General features: G+C 42.0%; 1 protein-coding gene and 1 long non-coding RNA gene across 2 annotated transcripts in view; one reads left to right on the forward strand and one right to left on the reverse strand.

Moving 5' to 3' along the window:
* Positions 1 to 1,973: 1,973 nt before the first annotated feature.
* LOC147655794 (uncharacterized) lies at positions 1,974 to 14,846 on the reverse strand. The gene is made up of 2 exons (XR_015274905.1): positions 14,320 to 14,846; positions 1,974 to 3,146 (listed from the first exon to the last, which is right to left on the reverse strand). It is a non-coding gene; the product is annotated as an uncharacterized LOC147655794 (long non-coding RNA).
* CUL1 (cullin 1) overlaps positions 14,697 to 15,656 on the forward strand; it is a 54,041-nt gene continuing 53,081 nt past the window's right edge. Inside the window, exon 1 of the mRNA XM_086845707.1 lies at positions 14,697 to 14,979. The gene's annotated coding sequence lies outside the window, so the exon portion shown is untranslated. The remainder of the gene's footprint in view (positions 14,980 to 15,656) is intronic.

Here is a 15,656-nt window from a genome sequence, read left to right on the forward strand (position 1 = left end):
CTTATTTTAATAATTTTAATTGCTATTATTTATTTTATTATTTTTAAGAGGATGTTAGTCTTTTTTTCACTCTCACCTCCTGCAATCTCAACCCCCTGAACAGCTTAATCAGCCCAGGTTGTGCCTGCTCCTTTCCACTCCACAACTGCTATGGCCTAGTGAAAGTGTCATTGTTGAGCAGAGGGATCCAACCTCTGCTGCCTCTCTCCCTCCTCCTTAGGAAGGTTTCACACAGGTCCCTGATGAACCCCGGATAGGCAACACCTCTTCCCCAGAGGCTGCAACATCAAAGGCAGGTGAATCCTGACTGAGCTTCCCTGCTTCCATACTGGTCTCCTTCCTGCTGCTGCCGCTCACCCTTATCCAGGGTCATCCTGCTGAGGTCAGGCACCATGACCAAAGACCTGCCCAGCAGAAGGAGGGCAAGCAGGTTCAGCATCTGCTTTTGGCTGCAGCACAAGCCAACTACCTCACTTTCCCAGGCTTCACTTCTGCCTTTCATAAATAGACGTGGACTTTTCACTGTGTTTTTGAGATCTGGGAAGGAATTTGAAAGAGTTATTGATGCCAGCTATAGGAACTGTCAAAAGAGGTTATTGTCTAAGCATAGACTTAATCCAGCTTTCATATGATATGGAGCTAACCTGAAAACAGACCCAGTCACATCTTTATAGGCCCATGCCAGGTATCTTACTTTACTTTCTGTAATGATACATCTGCGGGAATGCAAGCTGAAACAGAGCTTACAACAGATACACCCTATGAAAACATGGGCATGCCACATACAAAACTATTTGCCTGTTTATATTTTGTTAGATTACCCATAGTACCACTGCACTATGTGTATTTAAAAAACCCAAGGACAACCCATGATTAATGAACAGAATTGACATCTGGAAACCCTGAGATTTGAGTGATGGCTGTCCCAGGTTTTCATGCAACTTGTACCAACCTCTTGCAGATAAATATTTCAAAATCAGTGGCCTGACTTAATATACTCCAATAAAGTTGATCTCTTTGCCAGAGCCACTGAGTTTAGCTGCTGCTTATAAGCTATGCAAAACCTGGGGGTACTCAATAATTCTGATAATCAGGCTGCCATTTTTCTTTCCGGTTACTAAATTGAGATACATCTCAGCACAAGGTGAAATTCATTTTTGTAAACCTTGTTCTCCGTTTTGATGAAATTTTCCCTTGAGAAATCTTATATAGGCATTTAAAGCTATAAAGCCTAGATGAATATTAACTTTAGGACCAGGAATAGGATTTTTCTTGTTTGCATTTAATTGTAAAATGGAGGTATGGGTATTAACCTCATTCACCAAAGGCATGAATAAGCACATCCATTAAATTTGTATATTGCTAATCTTGTGTTTGAGGTTCTCCAAGATCAAGGACTTTTTGATCAATTGAAACTGTCCCCTGAGCCTATCTTTCATACCAATGATATCTTCTCTTTTTCGTGTTCCAAAGATTGTCTTCCAGTCTTTGAAGTCAACCTGAACATTTTCTGTCATGTTCTGACTGTTGTCATTCATGATTCTCAAAGATAAACCAGACAGAAGACAGAGTTAAATAGGTTTGGAAGACTAAAGAGGCAGTAAAAAGAAAGACACTAATAACTGGAAAAGATAAATATGAATGAACAAAATGCAAAAGGTTAATTTCAAATTTCATAAGAGAAACAAAATACCAGAGAAGAAAAGTTCAGAAATGAAAAATGTCCAGGAAATCAATGACAAATGTCCAGAACTAGTTTTGTTGCTTTGTTTTGCTTTGCTTTTAAACTGAAAAGGTCATATAGCCTATTAAAACATTTAGGATTTAAATGGTAAAAAAAAAAAAAAATGAGGTCATGAAATAGAAAAATTGGATAAAGAAAGGCAAAAGAAAATGGAGAGAAGGGAAAAAGAAAATGTCTGTGGTGACTTACACTGCTTTTTTGATGACAGAAATGCAAAGACTGAGAGAAGTTACAAAGACATCAGCCTTTATTTAAAGTCGTGATTACTACACATTTTAGCTGTAATGGCTTTGGGACTCCTCAGCATTTCATAGCTAAAATCCTGACTGCTCAGTACCTATGAAGGTTACAATGTTATAAAGCAATTGCAGCAGATTCTGTGATTACTGTGCAACAATAATTGAATAACTTTTAAAGATGTCTTTAGAAATACAGAAACTTGACATTAATAATTATTAATGCAATAATATTACTATATAGTTTTAGTGTTAATAATTAATATAGTATTAATGCAGAAACAGTATTTTTCTGAGATAATATTATAATTTTTCATCTTCTTCTGTTTCAAACAAATTTCTTCCCTGGGCATATTTATTTCCCCAGACATTTTATTTCCCTGGGCATGTTTAAATGTCACTGTTTTCTTGCCTGACTGTGCTAGACCCAGCACGAGAGACAGAGTTCAAAACCAAGTGAAGAAGGCATAAATTGCCCATGAAAAGGAAAAATGGGTGTGGCTTCACAGCCAACAACATCTGTCCTGTTCTGGCGAGGAACTGCCCTTCCTATTCCTGGCTTTGATGCCACTTCACAGAGTTAGAACAGGGTAGAATAGCAGGGCTCAAGCACGTTCATTGCTGGGCAGGGTCGGTGGGATTTATATTATTTTAGCAGTATGAAGGTAAGGTGCCTTGTGTCTCTTACACTCAGCAATAACTGGCATTTGTTTCCCTAAAACTCTCAGCAATCGCTGGCTAGAACAGAGGTTAAAAACTTGCCCAGTTCATTGACAGCTATAGAATGGAGAACAACCTCAATTCACAAAGTAGCTGAGTGCTGTATTTAGTAATCTCTGCACAGGTTGTGGTGTTTAACTTCATATATATTTGCTTTTGATCAACATTTGAACACAGAGGTAGTGAAGAGATCCTGGTGCTGTATGAAAGGCCTGTGATGGTAAATACCAGCTCCCTGCCCATCTCTGTCCAGCTGGGAGCATGTTATGGTTCAGGCAAAGGGATTCTTACTTCAATATGTGCCATTCTCTGTGCTGCCTCCATCTACCAGCGCATCACTTGCCAATGGTTGCAATATATTTTTCCTCTGACTCACCATATTTTTTCAAATGCTTTCAGTACTGAAGGTTTCTCTATTTTTTTTTCCCAGAGCAAATTCTGTAGAGCTAGAAAAGAAACAAATGAGAGGGAGGGAATCAGTTCCTGCAGGCTTTTGAAAAGGAATTTATCTATTTCACTTGCAAATCACAATTCAGGTAGTATTTTTAACACCATGTCCATGCTTAACTTCTCTTTAATGCATGAGGGGCTTGGAACCTATGTGTTTGGGAAATCTCCCTGTGTACTTGCCTTCATCTTTAGATGTGAAAAACAAGACCTTAGAATTTCAGTGCCTCTTGCAGTTTCTTACAAAAATAGTGCCTCCCTACAACACGGATGCACTTTGAAGAGAATTGCACAAAATTAACACTGAAAGATTCTTAGATTCTCTCTTGTCAGGATCTTATAAATTAAACAGCAATGTTAACATGCTTTTTTAGTTCTGTGGTGTTCCTGCTGTTGGTTTATTCTGGTATGTTGGTGGCTTCAATCAGACCAGCTGATTGCTTTTGTTAGGCAATAATTCTGTAAATACTGTAAAATTCTGGTGTTTTATATTTATACTGCAGAAATTCAGACTGCACCTGCAACTAGCACTATGCATTTGACTCCATCATTGATCAATTTTTCTCTGGCACACACCCCTAAGAGAAATCAAGTCTTTTCAATCCACCATGAGCTGCTGTAAAAACTTGCTTCATAGAATTTTGCACTTTCCACTAGCAATACACAGAGATGAAAAGGCACAACAGCTATATGAAGCACACTGCAACCAAGTACTATGCTTGTAAAGTCATGGAAGAATAATTTTGCTAAGTTTCTGTGCTTTTTTATAAAGGATCACATTTTCAAACTTGGAGCTGTAATTGTTAGGCACTTCAATAAAGCACCTTCAGTGCTGAATACCAACAGCAGGCATAGAAACTTAGATTTCCTCAGCACCTCTAAAAGGCAATCTACATGCAATTTGGCTGCACAAATATGAGGCAGTATACCTAACCCAGCTCTGAAGAGTTGTTCTATGTTATACAATAACCTTCCAGCTTAAAAGTGGGACATTTCAAAACCCTCCAGCTATACTGAAATAGAAACTTTGCCTGTTAAGATACCATTATTGAAAGATTCCTTTCCTCCTCCTCCCCCTCAACCAATCCACTATCTTTGGAAGCACAGACACCATCCATTCTGAGCACCACTGACTTCCAATAGAGCAACACTGGTCCATTAATAACCTCTTTGATAAAAATGTCATAATAACAGCAGCAGAGAGGGTGGGAGTCCCATTTCTTCACCACGTGCCCCCACACACATGCAGATCACTTACTGCCTAATGGCACACAGGCACTGTGCTTTGTGCTGGAGCCAGAGCTCAGAACCTACCCATCATCTCCTCCCATTGCTGCATTTACAGCTTTTATTTAGCAAGAATTTAATGAGACCGATTGTTGATGCCTGGAATTTTGGAGGGTAGAAATGTCAGGGACAGTAAACAAAAACAACAGCCACCATATGTCCTTGCAGAAAATCACACAAGCCTTCTGAACAGCCTCAGCAATGTGAAGCAGTCAGGAATCGAGTGTCTGTCAATAATTTGTAATGCTTTGTAAAAATGGCTGCCCAAACTTAATAGATAGACCTCTATCTGTAGGGGTCTGTAATTCCTACCTTTAAGTAAATTCTCAAAGTCTTAACAAGAAGGAATCAGGCTAATATAAGACATTTACAGTAATAATAGTTTAACAGAGCTCCTTAAATCCATAAAAAATTGAGAGGTCATTTCAAAATAAGAAACACTTGACTTTACATGATCCTTATAAGGCAGATCAGTATTGCTTTAGAAAAAATATTAAAAACCGATATATGAATCACTTTATTAGAAGTTAGGATAATTTCACTGTTTAATTAATCAGAAGTAAACTGAGAACAGGTCACAGCTCTGAAGTAATGGAGGCTTTAATGATAGTAATTGAGTCAATGAGCAAATGAAAAATTTTAGCTCCCTAGAGATCGGTTTAACAAATATTATCTAATAGCTCTCTTAAGTGCTAGTTTCTGAATATTTTGAAAACCAGATCAATAACTAACTACACTTCAGTAAAATAAAGTGCAAGAATGTAGATTCCCACTTAAAAAACTCTCTGTGTGTACTTCCTTCATTTGGACAGTAATGGATTTTCTGGAGATTTCTGTAATAGGGTGTAGTCTACTTGCAATGGTAGTCTTCCACTACTGAAATAAATCTCAGTTGCATATCCAATATTAAGCAGTGGTATTCAGGATGTTTCAAATTAAATGGAAAGCTATTCATGTTTGTGTCAAAGAGGAGTAATATTTAGCACCTCAAGTATATTTACACCAGCTGCCCTGCTTGAGTACACAGCACCTTTGTGGTGGAGCTTGGCTGCAGTGATGCATCAGTTACTATCAGATATTGACCAACTGATGTTAAATATTTGGCAAAACCAAAATTATTCACATTGAAAATTAAATCACACTTAACATTTTATTCTCTTGTGTGTTCTAAAGAATGGTAAATATTCCAATTTAGACAATCCATTGGACAAATTTCTTGAACATGGGAAATAAAAAAAAAAAAATAACACAACCCTTAGCAGCAAGCCCAGTACATGATGTGTAGAGAATCTTGGTAATTATCAGTCCCAGCTTTATCAAGTCATCTTATACAGCATGGAAACAAAAGGAATGATCAGTATCGTATTTACTGGTAAGGATAGAGGAAAAATAAGATGTCTGCAGTCCAGCTGCAGCTGTCCTGTGTTCAGTCTACAACTCTACAGCTTGTGAATTGACCATTCACGGTGTGTACTCTGAGGGTGTACAAAGCACCTGCATGATTTACTAACTTTGATGTCATTAGAATTATTACCAAGTGTTTTCATATGTTGTGCCCCAGGGATTAGTTGCCTTGGGAATCACTTGTATTATTTTCCATTATTTTCCTTACTGACATAGCATGATCTTGACTGATAGCCTTAACTGGTGCAAGAGGTGGGGGTAGTATACTTTTTGACCATCAGTCTCATACTCTGATGTTAACAAAATTGCTGTGCTTTTAAAGATAAGTAATCCTTCCCAAGCATAGAGCCAAGCTTGTATTAAAAGGTCAATATTTATGCTATTCTGTGTCTTCAGCAGAAAAAAAAAAAGCCAATAGGAGTTAAAAACTGATCTGCATAGAGCCGAGGGGTGTTGTGGTGACATAACAGCCTGGATATGGCATCTGGGCCCAAACACTGCATTTAGTTCTGACAAAACATTTTGTTGTCTTGCTATATTGTATAACTGAAGTCCATGAGGCTCCTACAGATATGTGAATCCATTATTATTATTATTATTATTATTATTATTATTATTATTATTATTATTATACCTTGTTTCTGGAAACCAAAATGTGAAGAGTAAAATGAGCATATTTTCAGCTTTTTAGGCTATTTTTGTGTGTTTATTTCTAACAGAGGTAGACATCTTAGAGACATTTGGTAATGTCTCTAAGTAGATGACACTCTAAACTGCCCCAGATTTTAATCAAGTTTAGTGTAATCACACTATGATGAATTTCAAGGAGTGGAGACATTGTTGCCTGGAATTATTGCTCAAGTGTACTTTAATAATGGCTTTTTGGAGCACTAGGTTTTTCAAATACTACTATTATTCATTTTATGTAGTCTTTTGCTTAGCAAAGAGATAAGAGTATTTATTATCCAGCAAAGTGGGCTAATTTTGCAATGATATGCAGAAAACCCATTGTACATGGTTGAAGAAAAAAAGCAGACATAATGACAACTAAGAGTATCAGTGATAAACAACACAGTGTACTTGGTTTCTTTTACAACAGCAATTTTAATTCCTTCATAATTGACTTGTAAATTACCTTCCTTTTTAAGAAAAAAATGTACATCATCTGTTACTATCTGAGTTTTGAGTACTTCACTGAAAAAAACCCAAGAGAATTAGGGAAAAAATTATTACTTGCTCCTCTAAGTCTACCACTTTTTCCTGCAATGGTGTGAAGGCAGTTGCTATTAGCCTACAGAATAGGTGTCCAAGCTATAAAGATTATTTTTTTCTCAGACTTCTGAGATAGGAACATTAAGGCATTTTGGCAGCTCTCATTAGGCAAATCACTAAAATCTATCTGATCTAGACAGTAATCACACAAACTATTTTTGGACATTTATTGATTATACTACCTCAGTATGGCAAATTAATTCAAGGTTTTGACTTTACTGGACCTTTAAAGACTAGAGACCTGTGCCCAGGAGGATGTCCCTGCCCTTGGAGGCCATGGTGTTGGGTACAGCTGCAAGGCATCCCTGTAAATTCATCTGGACATCCAGACTACGTAAAGAAAGGAATTTATACCATGGGTATAAATGAGTTCTCATCAGGGCTTTACATAATCCACATCTTTCCTACGGAAAGGCTTGGAGCACTTCAGAATTCTCCTCTGCTCTTGTTACAGAGAGGAATTTAACATGAGTATATGTCTAGTTTGGGAGTTTACCATTTGTATTTCTATTGCTAATCTCAAATGCAACACTTCACTGACTACTGCTTAATTTCATGTTGTTGACAGATCAGTAAAGCACTTGGATCCCAATTTGCTTTAAGCCATGTGGACTGAACAGGTTTTCCCTGCAACACTCAGGGAAAACAAATAACTGACTCAGTTGTGTAGATCAGTTTAAAACACCTCAGCTAAATATACCTGAAGGAAAGGGTCCTGTATAGAGGATAGAGATTGAGACTTCGAGTATGTATCACCCCAGCAAGTTTGTCTGCAACCCTGGAATGCAGAAAAACTATTGGCCTCTCCCCATTAAGGCTTATTTCTTGACTGGTGTACAGGGGAAAAGGGAAAGACACCCAGTGTGTCATTGGAGATGTTGGTGTAAGCTACTGAAGATGGATGGATTCCTGTCTGAAATGAGGAAATATTTGTGTCTGTCTGAACAAACTTCTTTTAAGCAAAACACCATTATTCATATTGAAAACAGCAGCAGAAAATGGTACTGCCTCTGCCTACTCCTGGTACAAAACAAGCATAATGATGTCTTGGAAACCAGGAAGAAAAGATGCAGGCACACAAGCACACATCTATAACCTATGCCTGTATCTACCCCTCCAGTGAGCTCCTGAGTTAGTGCCAACAAACCTCACATTCCAGCAGCACTGGTAAGGGCAATGGAGGGTCTGTGCTGAGGATACCAGTTAGAGACAGCAGAGCTGCATCCAGGCAAAGTTGGAGGAAGCTGCAGCAGCAGTGCTCTTGCAAGCGCTGTTCATAAGCAAAGGCAGAAAACAGAAGCCATGAAGAAGCAGTTTCCAATTCATGAGATGTCCTGAACTAGTACCAAAAGGGAAGGGTCAACCCTAGAACTAAAAGCTCAAGAAACAGTGACCTCCCTAGCTGATAGAAGAGCCAGACCATGGGGGAGAAGAGGCAAAGGGTTGAAATCTCTGTGTTAGAGAAACATTGCATGCTCAGTAAAGGGCAGCACTGCTGAGTTTTGCTGTGCCAGGCAAAGGACCAGTGTCCTCTGGCACCGGCTGATGTGTCTGTTCGTGAGCCTCACCATCAGTCCCACACCAAGGGTCTTTTCATGGAAAGAGCAATCTTCAAAGCCTGTAGATCCCCCAGAGGTGCTGGAGCTCCTTTTGACTGTCATAGGTACCCACAGACCCACACACAAATATCAAAAGCAGAGACTTGCAGAGATTTCTGTGGAAAAGGCTACATTTCAGACAGCTTTTCAGGTATCATCTGATTTCCTGACTGTGCAAACCACCTGTCTTCTTACCATTCCTGCCAACATTCATCTTACATTGGTGCCATACACTGACATGTACAGATAACACATTAACTTACTACAAATCATTCTCTTTGGGATTGTTTTAGAATCAGAATGTTAAGGGGCTAGAAGGCACCTTAAAGACCATCCCATTTGGCAGGGACATCTCCCACTAGACTAGGTTGCTCCAGGCCCTATCCAACCTGGCTTTGAACACTGCCAGGGCTGGGACATCCACAGCCTTCCTGGGCAACCTGTTCCAAGGCTTCACCACCCTTAAGTAAAGAACTTTTTCTTAATACCTCACTAAAATTTCCCATCCTGCAGTTTGTACCCACATATTTAATATATAACAATTCACTAGGTTTCCCTGTCAAGCTAGTGAGAAGTTAGCATACAAATATTTCCTCCACCTTTTTTCTTACTAAAAGCCTCTACAAGACCGAAAACATAAGGTTTAAGCACATAAACTCTGAAGTTTCATGGCAGTGAAGGAAAAATCAGAAGCTTGTCAGTATTTAAATACACTACAAAAAAATCTCCTGCCATGCTCCTTACTAGACCTTCCTGCTTCTAGGAATTCCTTGCAAAGAGGCTACACCCAATGCTGATCAGAGAGAGTCTAATTACCCTACAAGAGAACGTGTTCTGTGAAGCATCTCAGTGGGCTCAAACCAAGGAAAGTGAGCCTTGGAAGGTCTGAAGGAAGTCTGAGGAAGAATGCAGCCAGGATAAACTCTTATTTTGAATATGCTGTGTGAAAATCTGACCTATGGCTTGCTCCTGTGACACTGCTCTTCCTTGTTCTCCCTCCCTCAGGTAAAAATATAGTGAGAAAAAAGCCCAAAGAGCAGTGTTCCTCTGTGAAAAATGTTCATACAAAACATCAATTTCCTTTGTTACACATGCTGTGTCTGAACAGCTGCCTGTTCATCATCACAAAATATCAAATAACTACAGAAAAAAACCAAAAAGAATACTAGCTTTAGTAAAGATCAATGAAACTTAGAGTTCTGCTGCATTAGCAGCAGATTAGCTGCTACTCAAAATTTACAAAAGAAAAAAGAGAAGCATAACCAAGGTTGTCTTTCAGTCTGTAAAAACTCCTACAAAGAAAGAGCTCTAATGAGTTAAACCAATGCCAAGTCTTGGATCTCAGGCCCAAGAAAAATCTTCAGCCCTATAAAGGACAGGATGGAAAAAGAAAAGGCAGTGGATCAGTGCATTATTTGCCACAGGAGAGGCATTAGTAGAAGGAGACCATTTTTGATTGAAAGCTTTTAGTCTAGAAATTATTGCAAAGGAAAAACCAAACCAAAACAAAAACCCAAACAACCAAACAAAAAAACTACCACCATCTTCTATTATGAATACCCAGAGCACATGTGTACCTTTAGATGTATGAACAAATACTCTTCATTTTGTAATCTAAATATCCTAAAACTGAGCACAAGGTAAATATTTGCTCATCTTCTACCCAAAGAGATGTTAATTGTCCTTGCTCTGGATGGGCAATGATGCTTAACTTCTTGTGATCCTATTCTGCATAACACCTCCACATCCCAATTTGAGGTCAGAGCTGTTACAAGTGATTAGGCCAAAGTGCTCATGGAGCAAAACATGGTTGTAGCTCCCTTATAACTCAACTTTTTTCTGTTCCTTTTCTCTGCTCTAATGCTGGAATTCAGATTGCAGCAAACCTCTGAAAAAAAAAAAAAACAATTGTCCTGGTGACAGACAACCTGTCAGAGAAGAGAAAAAAACAGAAAGCTTGAGGAGAGCTGGTCGTGTGCCCTCTACACACACGTCTGTATACACATTGTATTGCTCCTGCTGGTGATACAGCCAGAGTGCTTAACAATAAAAACATTGGCCTGTGCTTATAAAAGGAGCAGATTAACCAAAGGTTACTGTGTTTGTGAGCGTTCCTAGGCTGCCTTTTTATTCAATATAGGAGCCTGGCACTACCTGTCTGATGCATGCAGAGACTGGCCTTTGTGAAGAACAATTTCATCTCTGCAAAATGTTTTTCACCTTCCCATAAAGGTTCACAGCACAAGAAGCAGCAGAGCAGTGGAGTATCATCTGTCATTCACAGATTCTTTTGACCACCTTTGAATTTGGAAGTACAGAAGATATCTCTTCTCAGTTACTTTATACAAATGTGTGTGACAGACTGAGCTCAAGACTGATTACAAGCAATCATGGAAAATCCTGAAACTCGAATTTTCAACTCAACAAAAAAGCTGAAGAAATCGGTAGTATGTTCACATACTGTACACAACCATACATCCCTTTCCCAAACATGCTGTTTTTTATTTCCTGTGTCTTAGCTTGCACCCCTCCCAAGAAGAAACATTAAGAGGAAAACACCTGCAGCCTCTCACTAGCTCAAAAACAGAGGCTCTCAGAGCTAAGGAGAAAACTGTGCTCAGCTCAAAAGCAGGAATAAAGCATTTAAATGGGGAACCACCACTTAGGAGCTTAGCAAAACATTCTTGACAAAAACACTGAGGAAAACAGATCTGCCAGAAAAAGCAAGAGATGTTCAATACAGCCATGCAACCTTTACCAAATCTGGTTGTCATCTACCCTGCCTATACCAAGCCTGTCCTCCTGGCTGTGTGGAGGGGGTGATACAATTACTGTTTTCAGACCATCACTGTGTATGTAGCTAGCAGGGAAGGTATCCCTCCAAAACAGCCTAGATTCCTGACAGTAGTAATAAACTAGCAGCCGCTGCTACTCTGTGTCTTTGAATGACTCAGGCTTTTCTTCTTTGCTGAGGGAGCTACCTACTTAAACTGACAGCAAACATTGTCATGATAATTTTCTTGCTTAGTGTATGCTGATTCACTGCTGATGCAACAAGTGTCAGACCTGCAAGTTATTTTGAATACAGGCCCCCCTCAGCAGCACCACAAATTCGTTTTAGTAAAAAAGAGTGGATTTCTCTCACTGCCTCAGTCTCTAGGGAAAGTTTCTCTCCTTTCATACAAAGTACATAAATTCCATTGGACAATTTAAAATGCATTAGCCATCCTGCTATGAGTACTTTGGTAACAGGTATTTTGGCATTCAATTCCCTGCATTCAATTCCCTTTTCTCTTTGTCGTTACTGCTTCATGTACCCTGCTGCTGGAATTCTTTCAATGGATGTATGGAGCCATGTTATGCACCATGTCCGAATTGTGAGGCTTTTTTTATGGCCTGCCTTTTCAGAATGTCAACTTAGCTACCACTATCATGAATAAAACCAGGGAACTGGGCCTTGCCTCTATAAAGTGAACACAAATCTTAATGCAGCCCTGGGGAAAAAGAGAAACAAATTTCAACACTCCAAACTGTCAGATCTCAGGCTAGTACTGCAGTTAATCATAAAAGCTAAAAAAAAAATACAGTTTAGTGGAAGATGGTGACAATCCAGGCCTTCCTTTTCCCCTTGTTTTGTTCCCCTCCTGTCATCTCTCTTCCACTTTCTTTGCTATCCATAGCTCTACTGTCCCCTTGTTTTAGGCTTTAAAACAATGATGCCTTTACCTCTTGCTAAGTCAGCTGCTGTAAAATGCAGCACCAAAACTTAATTTTCCAAGACTAGTCTTTAAATCAGTCCTTACATTTCATGATTAGTCCACCATCCTTTGAATCTGGTTCCTGTCCCCCACAGACTATTGTTTGCCCTCACTATCCCAGTCTTTAACACATCATGCAGAACTAGCCAAGCTGATACTGACCCACACAAACGCTCCTCTACTACAATTCACATATGTCAGCAAACCAGAAATTTAGTCATGCCTAGGAATGGCATTTGAAAAATATATCTACATAGGCAAAACTAATATAAGCATCGTGATGCCACCCAACCAACCAAGACAGTGTCCCTGCTTCACATTAAACCAGTTCCTCAGACAGTGCTCCTTAGTCAGCACTGTTTCATTGGAAGAGCTGTGTCACTGACTTTGCTTGTGTCCACTTCAGTAGGCTGGGTCATGGGAAGGCATTATTATACAGTGAAATAATTTTTCCAGCACTTACATGACTAAGGACCATTAGCTTTGAGAAGGCAAATTTTCAGAAAAGGTGAATGGCTGGTAGAACCAGAATGCAAGTGAAGCATTTTGCAAAGAAAAGAAAACTTGTGTTTCTTCTTATTGCTTCCCCATTTCTCTTTCCTTTCCCATGAAGATACTGACTTTCATGGGTTTAACTCTTGACACTAATAAAAAGGATAAGACCTTTTTATGACATCTTTATAAATCTTATTCTTTTCCTTCACAACACTGCTCCAGCAATATAATTTCAATCTTCAGGAATAAATAAGACAGAACTGACACCAAAATACTACTTTTCTGAAACCTGTCCTAATTTTGGTATGATTTTGTATCATCAATTTCATACTTTTAGAAAGACAAAATCACTGCCCCACTTTCAATCCACATATAAGTGATGAAAATTTGCTAGGAGGTTTATGTTTTATCATCACATATTAAAGTTATCTACAGTAGGTAGTTTTGCTTAAATTTGTTTGCAGATTGCAAACAGGTTCATGTAACTTATCCTTCAATAAGTCAGACCAAAAACCTTAACACATCTTCTAAGCAGCTCACAGTTGAACAATATAACAGCCTTTCTTTCAATTTCTATCCTCTTCTCTCCACAGTGTTGTTTCCAAGTTGTCTTGTTACTACTCTGAAACTCACAATTACAGAAAGATTTCTATGTTCTTACAAAAGCCACACGTAATGAAAGTTTTCAAGGCAATGCTCATAAACTTAGAGATTCCTGACATGAATAACTCAGAGGAGTTTCACAGTTTGATTTAACACCCGCTTGACAAAGGCACACTGTTCACACACAGCTGTACCATCTACTCAGGGTCCCAGACTTGGTGTGGTGCCATTCACTGTGGCCAGGACACTTTAGAAAACCATGTTTCTCATAAATACAGAAGCAGCTGCTTAGCTATGGATGGAGGAAAGTCCTTATCATATCTAATGATGTCATCCTGAAACACATGGAATCATATGTAATGTAACATAACCATGTTAAGTGTTTAGAATGGACCTCAAAAATCATCTAGTCCCAACACCCCCAGCCATGTGCAGGGACACCTCCCCCTAGACCATGCTGCTCAAGGCCTTATCCAACCTGGCCTTGAATACTGTCAGGGCTGGGGCATCCACAACCCTGGACAACTTATTCCCTTGTTCCAGCATCTCACGACCTTCACAGTAAAGGACTTCTTCCAAGTATCTGACTCAAAATTCCCTTTGTTGAATTTCTACCCATTACTCTGTGTCCTATCACTACAGTTCCTGACAAAGAGCCCCTCTCCAAGCTTCCCTCTGGGATTCTTCAGACACTGGAAGCTTGTTGAGGTCTCCACACAACCTTCCCCAGGCTGAACAGCCCCAGCTTTCTCAACTTGTGTTCATAGGGAAGGTGCTCCATTCCTTTTATCAACTTCGTGGACTTCTTTTGGCTTGCTCCAACAGCTCCATGTACTTTTATTGAGGACACCAGAAGTGTACACAGCACTCCAGCTGGGGTCTCGCCAGAGAAGAGCAGAGGGGCAGAACTACCTCCCTCGCCCTGCTGGCCCCAGCGCTGCTTTTGATGCAGCCCAAGCTGGACTGGCTTTCTGGCCTGAGGAGCGCACACTTGCCGGCTCATGTTGGATGTTTCATCAGTCATCACTCCCAAGTCTTTCAGCTCACTCTTCAGCTCTTCAGGCACTGGACTAACTCGGGGAGGGGTCGGCGCAACGACCCCTCGGGCAGGGCAGGGCCTGGCAGCCAAGGAGATGACGGTGGGCCGGCCGGCCGGCCGGCCTCCCCCGCCGAGAAGCTCATGCGGGCGGCCAGGCTCCGCCAGAGGCCGAGGCCAAGCCCCAGCCCCACCGGGCCCTGCCGCAGCCCCGCTTCCCCCGCCCGCCGTAAGCCGGGGCGGGGCGACAGCGAGGGGCGGCGCCTCCGCGATCCCCGGGCCGCGCCGGGGGGAGGCGGCGGCCGCGGCGGATCCGGGCCCGGCGGAGGCGGAAGGGGCGGGCGGACGTGGCCCTGACTCTGCGGGACGCGCGATGCTGGTGAGTGCGGGGAGGCCGCGGCGTTGTGTCGCAGCGAGGCCCGGCCCAGCCTGAGCCGGCCCGGCAGGACGCGAAGGCGGCGGCGCGGGGCCCGGCACTGAGTCACGCCGCGGGGAACGGGGGAAGGGGCGGTCGGGCCCGGCCCGCCCGCCTGCCAGCCCGCCTGCCTTTCTTCTCTCGGGCGCGCTCCCGGCCCCGGAGCGCGGGGGCGGCGGTGGTGGCTGCCCGGCCCGCTCGTGGATCCGGCCCCGGAGCCGCGGGCCGGGCCGGAGCGGGGAGGCCGCGAACTGCGCACTCAGAACGCATCGCCCCCGCCGGGGTGCGGGAGCGCCCCGCTGGCTGCCCTAGCCCCGCAGGATCTGCCCGGTCGCCGGGGGGCTGCCCGCTTCCTCCCTCCCTCTCTCCGTCATTCCCCGGCCTTTCCCCGTGACCGCGGCCCCCGCATGGCCAGGGCGCCTCGGTGGCTGCCCCAGCCTTTCCGTCCCGCCCCGGCGGCTCTCAGACCTCGGGCCGTCCTCCCGCAGCCCTCGCTGTGCTCCCCTCGACCCCGGGACTGCCCAGCTCAGCCATCTCAGGCCCTGCTCGTCCCACGCCTCTGCCCTCTTTTTTTCCTGTGAGCTTTTGTCCGTAACCTCGCCGGGCACTGTTTTGGGGTGTTCACTTGCTCAGTGTCCTCC

This window comes from Cyanistes caeruleus, chromosome 1 (genome assembly GCF_971803275.1).
Source record: "Cyanistes caeruleus chromosome 1, bCyaCae1.hap1.1, whole genome shotgun sequence".
NCBI classification, from domain to species: Eukaryota; Metazoa; Chordata; class Aves; order Passeriformes; family Paridae; genus Cyanistes; species Cyanistes caeruleus.